The sequence below is a fragment of the Chelonia mydas genome, chromosome 3 (genome assembly GCF_015237465.2).
Source record: "Chelonia mydas isolate rCheMyd1 chromosome 3, rCheMyd1.pri.v2, whole genome shotgun sequence".
Lineage (NCBI taxonomy): Eukaryota > Metazoa > Chordata > Testudines > Cheloniidae > Chelonia > Chelonia mydas.
The window spans coordinates 58,143,266-58,156,035 of record NC_057851.1 but is presented as its reverse complement, the minus strand read 5'-3'; the positions used below and the strand labels follow the sequence as shown (position 1 = coordinate 58,156,035).

The 12,770-nt window shown below is 40.0% G+C and overlaps 1 long non-coding RNA gene across 1 annotated transcript; it reads right to left on the bottom strand.

Moving 5' to 3' along the window:
* Positions 1-1,106: 1,106 nt before the first annotated feature.
* On the bottom strand, positions 1,107-6,721 carry LOC122465339. Its single transcript, XR_006290090.1, has 3 exons — positions 6,623-6,721; positions 3,606-3,669; positions 1,107-3,064 (listed from the first exon to the last, which is right to left on the bottom strand). It is a non-coding gene; the product is annotated as an uncharacterized LOC122465339 (long non-coding RNA).
* Between the last annotated feature and the right edge of the window lie 6,049 nt (positions 6,722-12,770).

The window sequence follows — 12,770 nt, the reverse complement described above, 5'->3', positions numbered from 1 at the left end:
CCAGGGCCTCTTCCAAGCTGCCCTGGAGGAATATTCTTTCCCGACCCCAAATATGGCGATCAGCTAAACCCTGAGCATATGGGCAAGATTCATCAGCCAGATACTACAGAAAATTCTTTCCTGGGTAAAAGGTTATGATTCATACATTTGAGTGGGCTGAGAACTCTGTTAACAGGTTAAAAAACAAAAATTACATAGAAGGGTATGCTCTAAGCAACAATGCATGCAATCACACAGTAAAATTGAGCTTCACCAGGAAAGACCTTATATATGAGTAATGGAATCTTAAAATCCATTTTGTATTTACAGCAATACAATACAATAGTTTCATCAGTGATAGAACATGGTTAGGAAATCTCAGTAAAGGCAAAGCAATCATGTTTTGCACTGGTAAACAACAGGCATTTCAACGTCTGTTCATCAATTTTTTTCATTTCTTATACACCTGAAGAACTTATATGTTTAACAGCTTGATGGGTGATTTGGAGATAAATCAATAAAAGGTTTCTTTTTTTCCTGTCAATGCTTCTTCCCCACCACCACCACCCACACACTCATTAAACTTAAACTTACCAATAGATCAACTAAGTAAAAAATTAATAGCTACTTGAACTATTCTCAAATTCCAGCTCCCCCACTTTCTTTAATTACACTATCTCTGTCACAACTACTTTAATTGCTTATGTGGAAGAGTAATGTTAGGAAAGTATTTTATGGGATCTTTTAATTAAATTTAGTAGCTGGAAACAGAAAGGAAAAGCCTGCATCGTGTGATCAGCCAGCTTTCCAAGTACCACCAAGTACTCTGCAGACCACCAGTGGTCCACAATCACACTGCTGATTTGGCAAATCTAATTCACCATAACTATTAAAAGAATCAATCAAGATAATTGTTAAAACTCATCAACACTCTACTGAGAAATAAATATATATACACATACACACACACACACACACAATGAGTCCATACTCTTTGAACTCTGCAAAAAGAAAAGGAGGACTTGTGGCACTTTAGAGGCTAACAAATTTATTTGAGCATAAACTTTCGTGAGCTACAGCTCACTTCATCGGAATGCTCTGATGAGCTTATGCAATTCAATAGATGCCATTGAATGTATTTTCAACTGGGCTACTTTTTGCTTGGTGACTGCTGTTTGATATTCTCTATTAAGTTTTTTAAATATATTTTTATGTAATTTTGCTTGGAAATCAAAGAGAAACAAGATGTAAATAACACAGACCTTCACACTGCCTCCTATACATGCCTCCTATGCTTTATCTATTGTCATTCTATGCTGTGTTCTGTTCAATATGGAACTCAATGCAGTGATACCCGGTCACATTTTTAACAAGGAGTTACCTCAAAAAAAATGAGAATTTTGGTCAGCAATATCTTCCACCCCCCCCCCCCCAAAAAAAAAAAAAAAAAAAACACCAAAAAACCATAACAATACATCAATTTCCTACTCTCTCCCTCTGCCTAAATGGGGAACGGGTCCTCTGTGGTGGTTGTTGAGAGGCTGGGTCGGGAAATGGGCCCATTTATTTGTTGAGCTACCTTAACTGCTGGCAGTCCCCCCAGCAGGAAGAATGGGTAGAAGTGCCCCTGGTTGGTGGGAGGGATTGGGTGTGGAGCAGATTTCCTCAAAGTCGTATTGGTGGGGTAGGGGAGCAATCATGGTGAAGCATGGCTCCAGATATCCACTCAACACTGGACTCTTAAACCTCTGGTTGGATGCTAGGTAGGCAGGCTCTGGTGGGGAGAGGTGACTCTGCCGAACACCCACTTATTGCAGTAACAGCATGATCCCTGCTCTTCCTCACATGCTGCTGTAGCAGGCAGTAAAGGGTCTGCTTGCAGCACTGGTCAAATATGCAGGATAGCAGTTCCCCTGCCAAAAGGCACTGTAGCAATAGCAGTGCAGCATCTGTCTATGTGAGCCAACGCAGAGAAGAATGAAAGTGTTAGCAAGAAGAAACAGCCTTGGCATTTTTAAGTGGGCCTACAAAACAAAGTTTTGCCACATCTTGCTCCCAAACACAACCAACTCCTGTCCCCTGTCCTCCTGTCACTGTACACAGGATCAGATTAAGGATTCTGGGTAGGGTTAGCAAGATGAAGTATAACCAAATTACTTTACATTAAAAGTTTGTGTGTGTGGAAGGGATGTTTAGGTTCCTCCATCTACTGTAGAAATGGTGCCCAGCTGCTTCTTCCTTTCAATCTAGAGATCAGTTCACATGAGTTTGTATTTAAGGCTTGAGCAAGGAAAAGGGATACAAATACACTTTTTAAAGTTGAGATACTCCTTTGTGGGGCCCAAAGATCAGCTCTATTTACAAGAGGATCACACACACTCCCTCCAGCTGAGTAGTAGCCCAATTCTTTAGATGTGTTGAGTACTTCTTACAAGTTGCTGATTATCCTCCACTCTCATTGATTTCAGTGGGGAGGGAGGATGCTCAGCGCCTCGCAGGATTGATATAAACTCTTTTGGGCAGTAATCTGTTTCCCCCCTCCCCACCCCTATAAAATACATTCCTATGACATGACACTTTAAAAGGAATGTGCACAACAGCACAGAGTTAAGGGGAAATCTCAGCAAAAGTTTTATGCCCTCATTTTGGTTTGGTTTGAGAATTTTTAATTTTGTTCTTACGTTAGTTACACTTCTTTGCTTGATGTGTGTGTTGATCAGAGAGAAGGAGTTGTGTTCCAGCTAGCATATTTGGGGTTATTTTAGAGTACATGGCACCTTAAGTCATCTTACAAAGTCTTGGCTGGCTCATTCTCATGGCAGATAGAAATATATTTTCTTTAAAAAAAAAAAAAAAGGAAATAAAAAGACAGAAGAGGACAGACTGGAGTTCCTTTTAGCCATTGTATGGCTTCAAGCTCTTGAGACTGATTGTTCTCCCATTAACTTACTTGTCAGTCATTCCACTGAAGTCAGTGGGAGTTGATTCAGGCCCTAGGTGAGTTTCATTAGGATCTGTATTAGGTGGTTTAATCTTCCACAAGGGTTATTCATGTCAGCATCTGAGTTCAGAGGATTTGCATCATCTAAAAATTTACCAGAATTACTCTTTTGTAATGATAATTGTAGCATACTAAAACAAATGATTATTCTAATAATTCACTGTGATTCTATTGTTTCAGAAATACGTACAGTACAGTGCCATTATAGGCGATTGTGTTATTATGTCTCACTATAATTAATTTTCACTCTATATCCCTACAGCAATATTAACCTATTGCAGAATTAAGTTGTCATACTGAGTATATGGTGCATCATCAAGTATTGTTGAAACTGCAATTCTTGAGATACAACTGTTTGTAGCGTTATGACTTCGTAAAGATATATTACAATAACAAAAGTAGCAACTGTTATTGTGATACAGTGTTTTAGATTAGATTTATCCATTTGTGGAATTTAACTTGCATTGATTTTATCTATAAGATAATTAAGCATCGAAAAAACAAAGTCATATAACCAAAACAAACATTTTTCCCCAAAATGACAGTCAATTTTTCATCATTTGAGTTTTATCCAAGCTTACTCATCCCCATATAACTATGTACTCTGTCCAATATTTACTCTCACCTCTTTTGCAATATAATATAGAGATGTGTCCAGTGCACCATGGCATGGTCTTATGGGTTGTTTTCTAAAATAAGGGAAAAAAACAATGTTCAGTCTTTGGGCACTGGTCATCTCTTTTTGGCTGAATTCTGAACAGAGATGAGTACCAAAGAGAACCTTTGGTAATTAAACCACACCCACCACCCTCTTTACCACTTGCTCTTATAAGTCTGACTGCCAGTCAACATGAGAAGAAACCATCTTCGCATTAGAATATCCAAGCATGAAGCGCCTAGCAATCTGCGCAGTCATTGGCTTGTGGGTTTGTCTCCTTTGAATGTGTTCCTATGGAAAGGAACATAGAAGACAGCTTCCCTTTCTTATAGCATGAGCTGTGGTAGACACTACTTTTCAGAGAGGAACTTGGACTGCTGGGATGGGGGAATGACCAAGAGCTTTTCTAGGGAGAAGCCTTTAGTCCCTTGCACACAAAGAACAGGTTCAACAGGGAAGCCAGCTGAAGCACCTGAGCTTTCCTCAGAAGCTTACTTAAAACCCATGTTCCATTTTGGTATTTCAATGAAATATCAATTACCTCTCTATATTTACAGTGCCAGTCAAAAGTGTTTCCCTAACCAACCATGATCAGACACTACATAAGGAATCTTGTCTGCACAAATGGTTTTAAATTAATTATTTATGCTGTGTTGTATCTTTTACAGAACAAAGAACAAAAATGTCACTGTTCATTTCCAGTGAGTGAAAGTGCGCATGGTGATCGAATCATGGAAATGTAGGACTAGAAAGGATCTAGAGGGTAATCTAGTATTCTAGTCCATCCCCCTGCACTGAGGCTAAAACAATCTGTTTCACCTTGCAAGTTGCTGTGACACTGGGAATACCTTTCCCAGTCCTGACTAAGCTCTGTGTGGCTCAAAAGTTTCTCTCTCTCTCTCTCTCTCAACAACAGAAGTTGGTCCAGTAAAAGATATTATCTCACCACCATTCCATCTGCAGATTTTATAAGCATACTCTCCACTTCATTATACAAGTCACTGATAAAATATTAAATATTACTTGACCCAGGACTGGCCCTTGTGAAACCCCACTAGATACAGTAAACCCAGTTTGACAGCAAACCATTGACAATTACACTTTGAATACAGTCTTATAAGAAGTTATGCACTTACCTTATAGTAATTTAATCTAAACCATATTTCCCTAGCTTGCTTATGAAAAGGTCACGTGAGATTGTGTCAAAAGCCTCACTAAAAAAATCAATCCTCCCCCACATCCAAAATGCCAGTAACCTTGTCAAAGAAGGAAAGTAGATTGGTTTGGCATTATTTGCTGTTGACAAATCCATGTTGGCTATTATTATAACCCTATTATGCTCTAGATGCTTACAAATTATTTAATAATTTGTTCCAGTATCTTTCCAGATATTGTAGTTCAGATGACTGGTCTATAATTCCCAGGTCCTCTTTGCTCCCCTTTTTAAATATAAGTTCTATGTTTGCCCTTCTCCAGGCCTCTAGGACCTCACCTGTCTTCCATCATTAATGGGTCTGAAATTGCTTCAGCTAGTTCCTTAAGTACTCTAAGGTGAATTTCATCAGGCCCTGCCCACTTGACTACATCTAACTTATCTAAATATTGTTTAACCAGTTCCTTTCTTATTTTGACCTATATTCCTTCCCTCTAATTGCTAATATTAATTATGTTAAGTATCTGGTCAGAATTAACCTTCTTTAGTGAAGACTGAAGCACAATAATCATTAAACCCCCACAGTATTCTTGATGTCATCAGTTATTTGTTCTCTTTCCCTGATTAGTAGAGGCCTTCTTCTTTCTCTTGCTCTTAAAGTATTTATAGAACCTCTTCTTATTGCCTTTTATGTCCCTTGTTAGGTGTAACTCATTTTTGTGCCTCAGCCTTTCTGATTTTGTCCCCACCTGCTTGTGCTATTCTTTTGTTTTCATCCTTAGAATTTTGTCCATATTTCCAACATACTTTTCAATAAATTAACACATCTTGTTGAATATTTCTGCTTCTAAAGCTGTTACTCCCTAGTCCAGCTTAAATTATTTTAAAAGAGAGGGAAGAAAGAGAGAGAATGTAGTTGCTTTTGCAAAGCAAAAAAACAAAGGATTTCATGGGTTTATTCTAGTTGTCTGATGTTTTCCCTCGTGGCTACCTTACCTTATTTTTGATTATCCATATAGAGTCTCATATGTGATCAAGACAACTTTCAAGATCCTCTTCAGAGATCTTATTCTCAACTCACTCACACTGTTTATATATAAATGTAATTTAATCATTGAAAAGGAGTTTCTCCTGGATTACACTAATGTGAGAGGAGAATTGGAATGGTAATAGTTGGGGTCTGTTGCACTGTTACAGCTGTAACCCTTCAGTGAGGTGGCTCTGACAGCAACCAGGGCTAGGTTCAATATCTAGGGGTTCCTTTTCAACAATACAGCATAGAACTGGCTCGAGGCAGTAACCTGGGGAAATTATACACCCACCCCTGGGCACCTCTGAGAGGCAATACTTCCCCACTCACAAGCACAGAGTCTGAGTGTAGAAAAGAAACTTTTAAAGGAGGGAGGTCATCTGATATTAATTACGGGAAATGCCACAAGCAGGATTCATAATCATAAAACTGTGAGCAGGACACCCACCCCAGAGTGGGTGGGGCAGTGCCTTCTGCCTCATGTTCTTGAGTTCTACAACCAAAAGTTCTTTTTCTGTGTCCCTCTCTGCTCCCTCACCATACCCCACTCACTGTGGTTGTCTTTGGCCAGTGAGGACCCAGGGTTCAGAGGTGCATCTGTGTGAGTTCACCTCCCATCGGGGGAAGAAGGCACCTTGCTTGCTCTGCCATCTGAGCACTTCCTCTGGCTGGCTGCCCTGCCAGCCACTGTTCCTCTCTGCTGGCCACCCCACCAGCCACTCATTCCGCTCCTGCTGGCTGACTGCTCGCTGCTTCCACTGGCCACCTGTTTGTCGCTCCAGTGGGCCGAATGTCACTTACCTTCTGCTGCCACCTGCCTCTCTGCTATGACCTCTGCAGGTCAGTGTCTTAGTGATTGCCAGCTGTTAGTGATTTTCAGCTTTTAGCAGGCTGGGAAGAAATGCCGTCCCAACAGGATAAGTGATTTCAGCTCTCATTTAAGCACTTACAATAACAAAGGCTCCTAATGGAGCCCATTTAGCTCTATCTTTTAACTGTGGGGAGGAACAGGTTAAACCAGACCGGGGACCCTTACGGAGAGTCCACACCTCCTGGCTGGGACACTTCAGGCATCTGGCATTCGAGGCCATGGCTTAACGAGGTTCTTTCAGTGGAGGGTGACCTCCTCATTTGGGACAGGTTAAGCACAATTCTGCTCCTCTTTATTAATGCAATAAAGACAACAACATTGATAACAACATTTCACTACCCCTGGATTCAGTACTAAAGTGATTTGTAACCCAATACCAGCCAGAGTTGATCTTTGAGTAACACCACTCTATCTGCTGGATATCTTGGCAGAGTATATGTGTTCATGTAAATACAGTTTGCTCCTGAAGTCTCTCCCACTCCCAGCTAGATGTCAGGGAGAACTCATTCAGACCCTGCTTACACAGTCATAATTCTTCAGATTGGAGGTTACACAGAGGTCCCTTTTGACTACATCTGGTACATATCCAGTTGGATGTTTCAGATCACATGGCACTTTCTGAAGACATCTTACTACAACATCCCTTATTTCAGGAAGGCAGGTTCTAAATCCAAAGCCGTTTGTGAATTATTGACTGCATAATGGATCCTGAGTTTGTCTGCCCAGACATTATACCATCAATACCTAAGGCATTTTTTGTATCGCACTTTGGGATACCTTTTATGAAAGGCACTATATGAAACCGAATGCCATTATATTCTTTGCTATGAATTGGCTTTTTTAAAAAAGCTATAGCTTATAAGGAAAATCTGCTATTGTGAGCTTTTATTAAACAGTATTTCAGAGTTCTGAAGATTAAATATAGTATTCTTTTCACCATGTCTAAATAACTGTGTTACAACCCTCATAATGGCCTATTCCTCAGTTCTAGCCACAGAGGAAATAAACAGCAGGTTTCTGCTCAGAATCAGATGGCTTCGGTGTGGCAATTTTCTATCTGAATTCTGGATAATACAGTGGGAATTGGTTCAATATGTTTCCTTGCCTACATCTATTATACTGCAGTATAATGGCACTTTTCATGAGTATAAATTGATGAGCTATTTATTATATACCTTCCTCATGAGATTCTGTAAGTGCTAAACAAGAACAGATTTTTACAAAGATTTGTAGCACAGTCAGAGTGCAACGTATAATTTGCAGTAAAAAGTATATTAAATTGAATTTAGTCACTTTTACTTGCAGAATACCTCAGGTCCGTTTCACTCCGAATACATCCCCAAAATGATTTGTAACATTTTCCCCACAACCAATGTTAAACTAACTAATTTGTACCATGGCTACCTGCTATCTCATGTCTCATAATGATAGTATCATGATTTCCAGTTTTCAGAAATTTGGTCTGTTGTTACAGAACCTATACCTGTCATTAGAGAGGAAGGATGATCCTGCGGTCAGGGAGCTAGTCTAGAACCCAGGGGCGACCCACTTTCAGTTCCCTGATCGCTTAGTCTCCTTGTGCCTCATTCCCCCATCTTTAAAATTGGGATAGTGCTCCCCTGCCTCACAGCAGTACTGTGAGGGTAATACATTAAAGATTGTGATATGCTCAGATATGATGGTTATGGGGTCCATTCTAGAGAGCACTTACAAAAGACAAGAAAAGAAATGTTTATCCTCAGTACAACAGAAATATATTGTGGGGTTTTTTTTTCTTATACTTTAGTACTTTATACAAATACTTATATTGTTAACTGCCCTTTATCTGAGTCTCTCCTATGCCACAAAATCTGATACTTTTCTTAGGCAGCTATGTATCGCATCAAATTAGCTTTTTAAAAATAAATGTCAATTTCTTACCCTCTGTTTCCTGCATTCAAATATCATTTTTCATACCATCTAATTTTCTCTTATCTTTGATCTACTCCAAATATATTGGTATCCCCTCTTCCCCTTTTTTAAAACTACTTCCTACAAAGCTACAACGCTGCTGTTAGTAGCTGAGAAATTCAAATCTTAGGTGACCAATGCTACTGATCTTTTTAATGGCCTCCTTCATCTGAAAACCATTTCCTGATCTACTGTACTTTCAGAAATCTTCTGTATTAATATCCAGTAATCACCCCACATTAACTTTTATCCAAACTTCCATTGCTTTTTTCTGCATTTTCCTTTGTAGGTATAATATAATTTTGTCACCCTTTGTCATAGCTTATCTTTTGAACTGTGATAGTCTGCAAAAATCCACCTGAGGACGAACTTTAAAAAAAAAAGACAAATATTAGTCATTCAATGGTTTCATAGGTAGTGGTTACTCCTGAGCACAATACCAGCTAATAACTAGGGATGTAACAGATGAATAAAAAAATTGTCCTGAATAACCTAAATGTCAGCCTGTTCAGGGACCCAAATATTATCAGAAATAAAATCCAGTCTCATTTCCCAATTTTCTGCTGACTCTAATCACCAGTCCATCCTCCCAAGATGTTTGACCCTAGAACCCACGTGAGAGCCCAACATACCTCTCTCCTGAGGCATCGCTTTGATGGAGTGAGAAGCGGGTTTCTGGTGGCTTGTAACCTTTACTCCTTCAGCCTGATCCAGTGTTTATGAAAGTTAATGGGAGCCTTTTCACTGGATGCTAGATCAAGCCCCATGGCAATTCTCAAGAGCAGAGCTTGCTGCTTCTTCCTGACTTTTCAGGGTGCACCAGGTGGCCCAACAGGCATCTGTGGTATACTTTTATTCCTTTATACATTAAAGGGTCTTTTGAGGTTTGGGGGATGGCAGTTCTGGATTACACTATTCCTATCCATACTGAATGGCTGGATATGAGGCATGCCTCAAGCTTCCAAGTGGCTGTAAACTGGTGCTACTCTGAAGCCTATGCCTATGGTTTAAATTAGGGCTGTCCACCTGGCACGGTGACTCCAACACCTCCCAGTCACAAATTTTCCCTAAACCATGTGCTCTGCAATGTCCAGACCTCTCCTGGACCATTCAGATGAATAATGTTTGTTTGTGCCTCTAGAGAGACAAAATGCTTATTACTTTAACTCAAAGAGAGAACTGGGTTGGTTTAGATGAAAAGTAAAACAAGTTTATTAACAAAAGAAGAGAGCATTTTAAGTGAGTTCAACCTTTAGAAATAAAGGTGAAAAAATGCTTTCTAGAGGCTAAGACCTAATAAATCTAGCTACAGCCTTTGTTCAAAATAGTTTCTTTTCCAATCCACCTTCCACCAAGCTGGCTGACATGGAGTATCCTGGTGAAGGAAGTCTCATGCTGGTTTCTTCCCCTGCTGGTGTTTGCTAAAATACAAATTGGTCTGCTTACTGAAATCTCCTCCTGCTGCTGCGATGCTGAGTGTTTATCTCCTCCCCTTGTTGGCTTGATGGTCCAGTTTACCTTTTATGTAAATTGCATTCCCGTCGTCTCTTAATTTACCTTGGAAATACCATCAGGGTAGCAGAGCCAATTCCTTTGTCTAGGGCGGGGTAACTTCAGCGCTGACTGGCAGACACCATTTGAGAACATAATTCCCAAAATGTTCATCATTTTGAATGTGTCCTGTGTACATACATCATGCAATAATATTAATCATCAGTTCATTATTAGCTGTTTATTGATAAATTACAGGACACCTGTTAGATACAGGTTTTGACATTACTGAGGTGGGGAAGACTGAACTGATCGGGTCAGTCGAATCTCCCTACCAAATACCAGTGAGCTCCTTGCCTTCTTGCCCGGGGACTCTGTTAGGTGACAGTGCCTCATCTCCTAAGAAAAATAAGCAGCTAAGGCCATTGGTGATTGGAACGAGGCAGTCGCAGATGAACAAGTTTAAACTCAGGGGATTTGAGTCCACTATGAAGCACAGCAGTGGTGAGGCACACCTAACAAAGTGGTACTGTTTTTTTTTTCCAGATCAGTAAATTAAAATCTTTCCTATTCCCCTTAAAGGTAGGTAGAAATTCCTGATCAAAATGTAGCAAGTACCCAGGGATAGTGTGTTGGACACCATGGGTGGTAAGAAAGAACTGAGGGATAGTTGTGGCCACCATGTCCTTTATGTTCTTAGATGAGAGGTATGAGGATATGTACTGCACAGGTGTGATCCTTACAGACAATGCAATTCAAAACTTTCCAAACTTGCAGGCGTGAGGTGCATATGCACCTAACATGGGATCTATGCTAACACATGCAAAGAAACTTTCAGATTTCCCTCCCCTCATGCATACACACAACCCTCAAAGTAATCTCAATATTATCTTTGTCAAATCTTGCTCTTATTGCAATATTATTTGTGCCATCACCTAAGCAGTGAACCAGCCAAGAGGCAGCTCTGTGCTGATCTGTATTTCTTCACACAACACACAATCAACCTATGGAACTCTTTACTAGAGGATGTTTTAAAGGCCAAGACTATAACAGGGTTAAAAAAAAGAACTAGATAAATTCATGGAAGATAGGTCCATCAATGGCTATTAGCCAGGATGGGCAGGGATGGTATCCCTAGCCTCTGTTTGCCAGAAGCTGGGAATGGGCGACAGGGAATATATCACTTGATGATTACCTGTTCTGTTCATTCCTTCCGGGGCACCTGGAAATGGCCGTCAGAAGACAGGATACTGGGCTAGATGGACCTTTGGTCTGACCCAGGATGGCTTATGTTCCTGCCTGAGACTATCAAGAGGCTGATTATTTTTAAGTATAATTACCATACTCTAAGATATACAGAGAAAACCAACCATATGTATGTATAAAACAACTCCACATCTTCAAAAGTATTTACAAGTCAAACCTTGCATAATGTCCCCCATTTGGCAAAGCTGGGGAAAAGGAAACAAGTGTTTGGAATTTAATCCAATTATGGCCCAAAATAGGAAATGGACAATATGAGGTAAGGACACATTTTGCTGGTTTCACTATGTGAGCCAAAATGTTTCGTGCACAGCTCCCCGGTATCTTGAGTCTTTCTTTACTTTCATCCCCCTTATATTTCCTCACTAATTTTAAATGGCTGTTGCCTGACTAACCAGAACCTTACTGAGTTTGATCTGTTAACTCTCCTGAGTTATGTTGCTATGCTCTTTATTTGTTTGCATTAATCCATCATGTTGTGTAGTGACTGAGATAAAATTGAGATTTTGTTCAGTATGCCACTGACATATTCCATGCTTACTTTTTACATCTACAGGGTTCAAAACTGCTTGATTCATTATATGTGCCAATGAATATATCTTCTAATGATTCATGAAAAGGATGATCTTGATGTGACTCTGTTTTCATTGTTTTCCTTTTAACTAAAATGTATTCTCTGGAGTAATATTGTCCAATTGACTTCTGTCAGAGTTAATTAAGTCCTTTGCAATAGTATCTCTAACAGAAATGTTGACTTTTAAAAACCTCTGTCATGATGACAACAGTAAACGCAGGGCCAAATCCTGTTAGAAAACTGGCATAGTTAAGGATCTGGCTCTTAAAATTTAGTTGCCTGGAATGCTATATGCTCAATATTTTCCCTGAATAAATTGTGCTAGTGGTTCTATTTGTAATGAGATACTTTTCAGCATTGTAATTCATGCATCATATTTGACCTCAAGATCTCTCACCTTCTGTTCACTGCCCCAGTGTCACCCCACCCTTCCTGTTTTCTTACTTTTATTGCCCCTGTACTCACCCTTTCCATCAAACTGTCCATGACTTGTGGTTTCTTCCCACTACATGTATTCCCTGCTCCCTTTTTATCCTTACACAAACATCCCTTGACCCCACCTGGCATTCCAACTCCTCTCCCATCTCTGCCTTTCCCCTCATCTTGAAAATCATTTAATGCACAGTCTTCAGCAAGCACTCCGATTTTCTCTCCTCCCATTCCATTTTGGATCTCTTCCAGTCTGGTTTCCAACTTTTCCACTCCACTGAAACTGCTCTCAGAATGGTCTCCAATAATATGCTGGAGGCCATATCTCCATGGCCTCTATTCCTCATCCTCCTTGACCTCTCTGCTGCTTT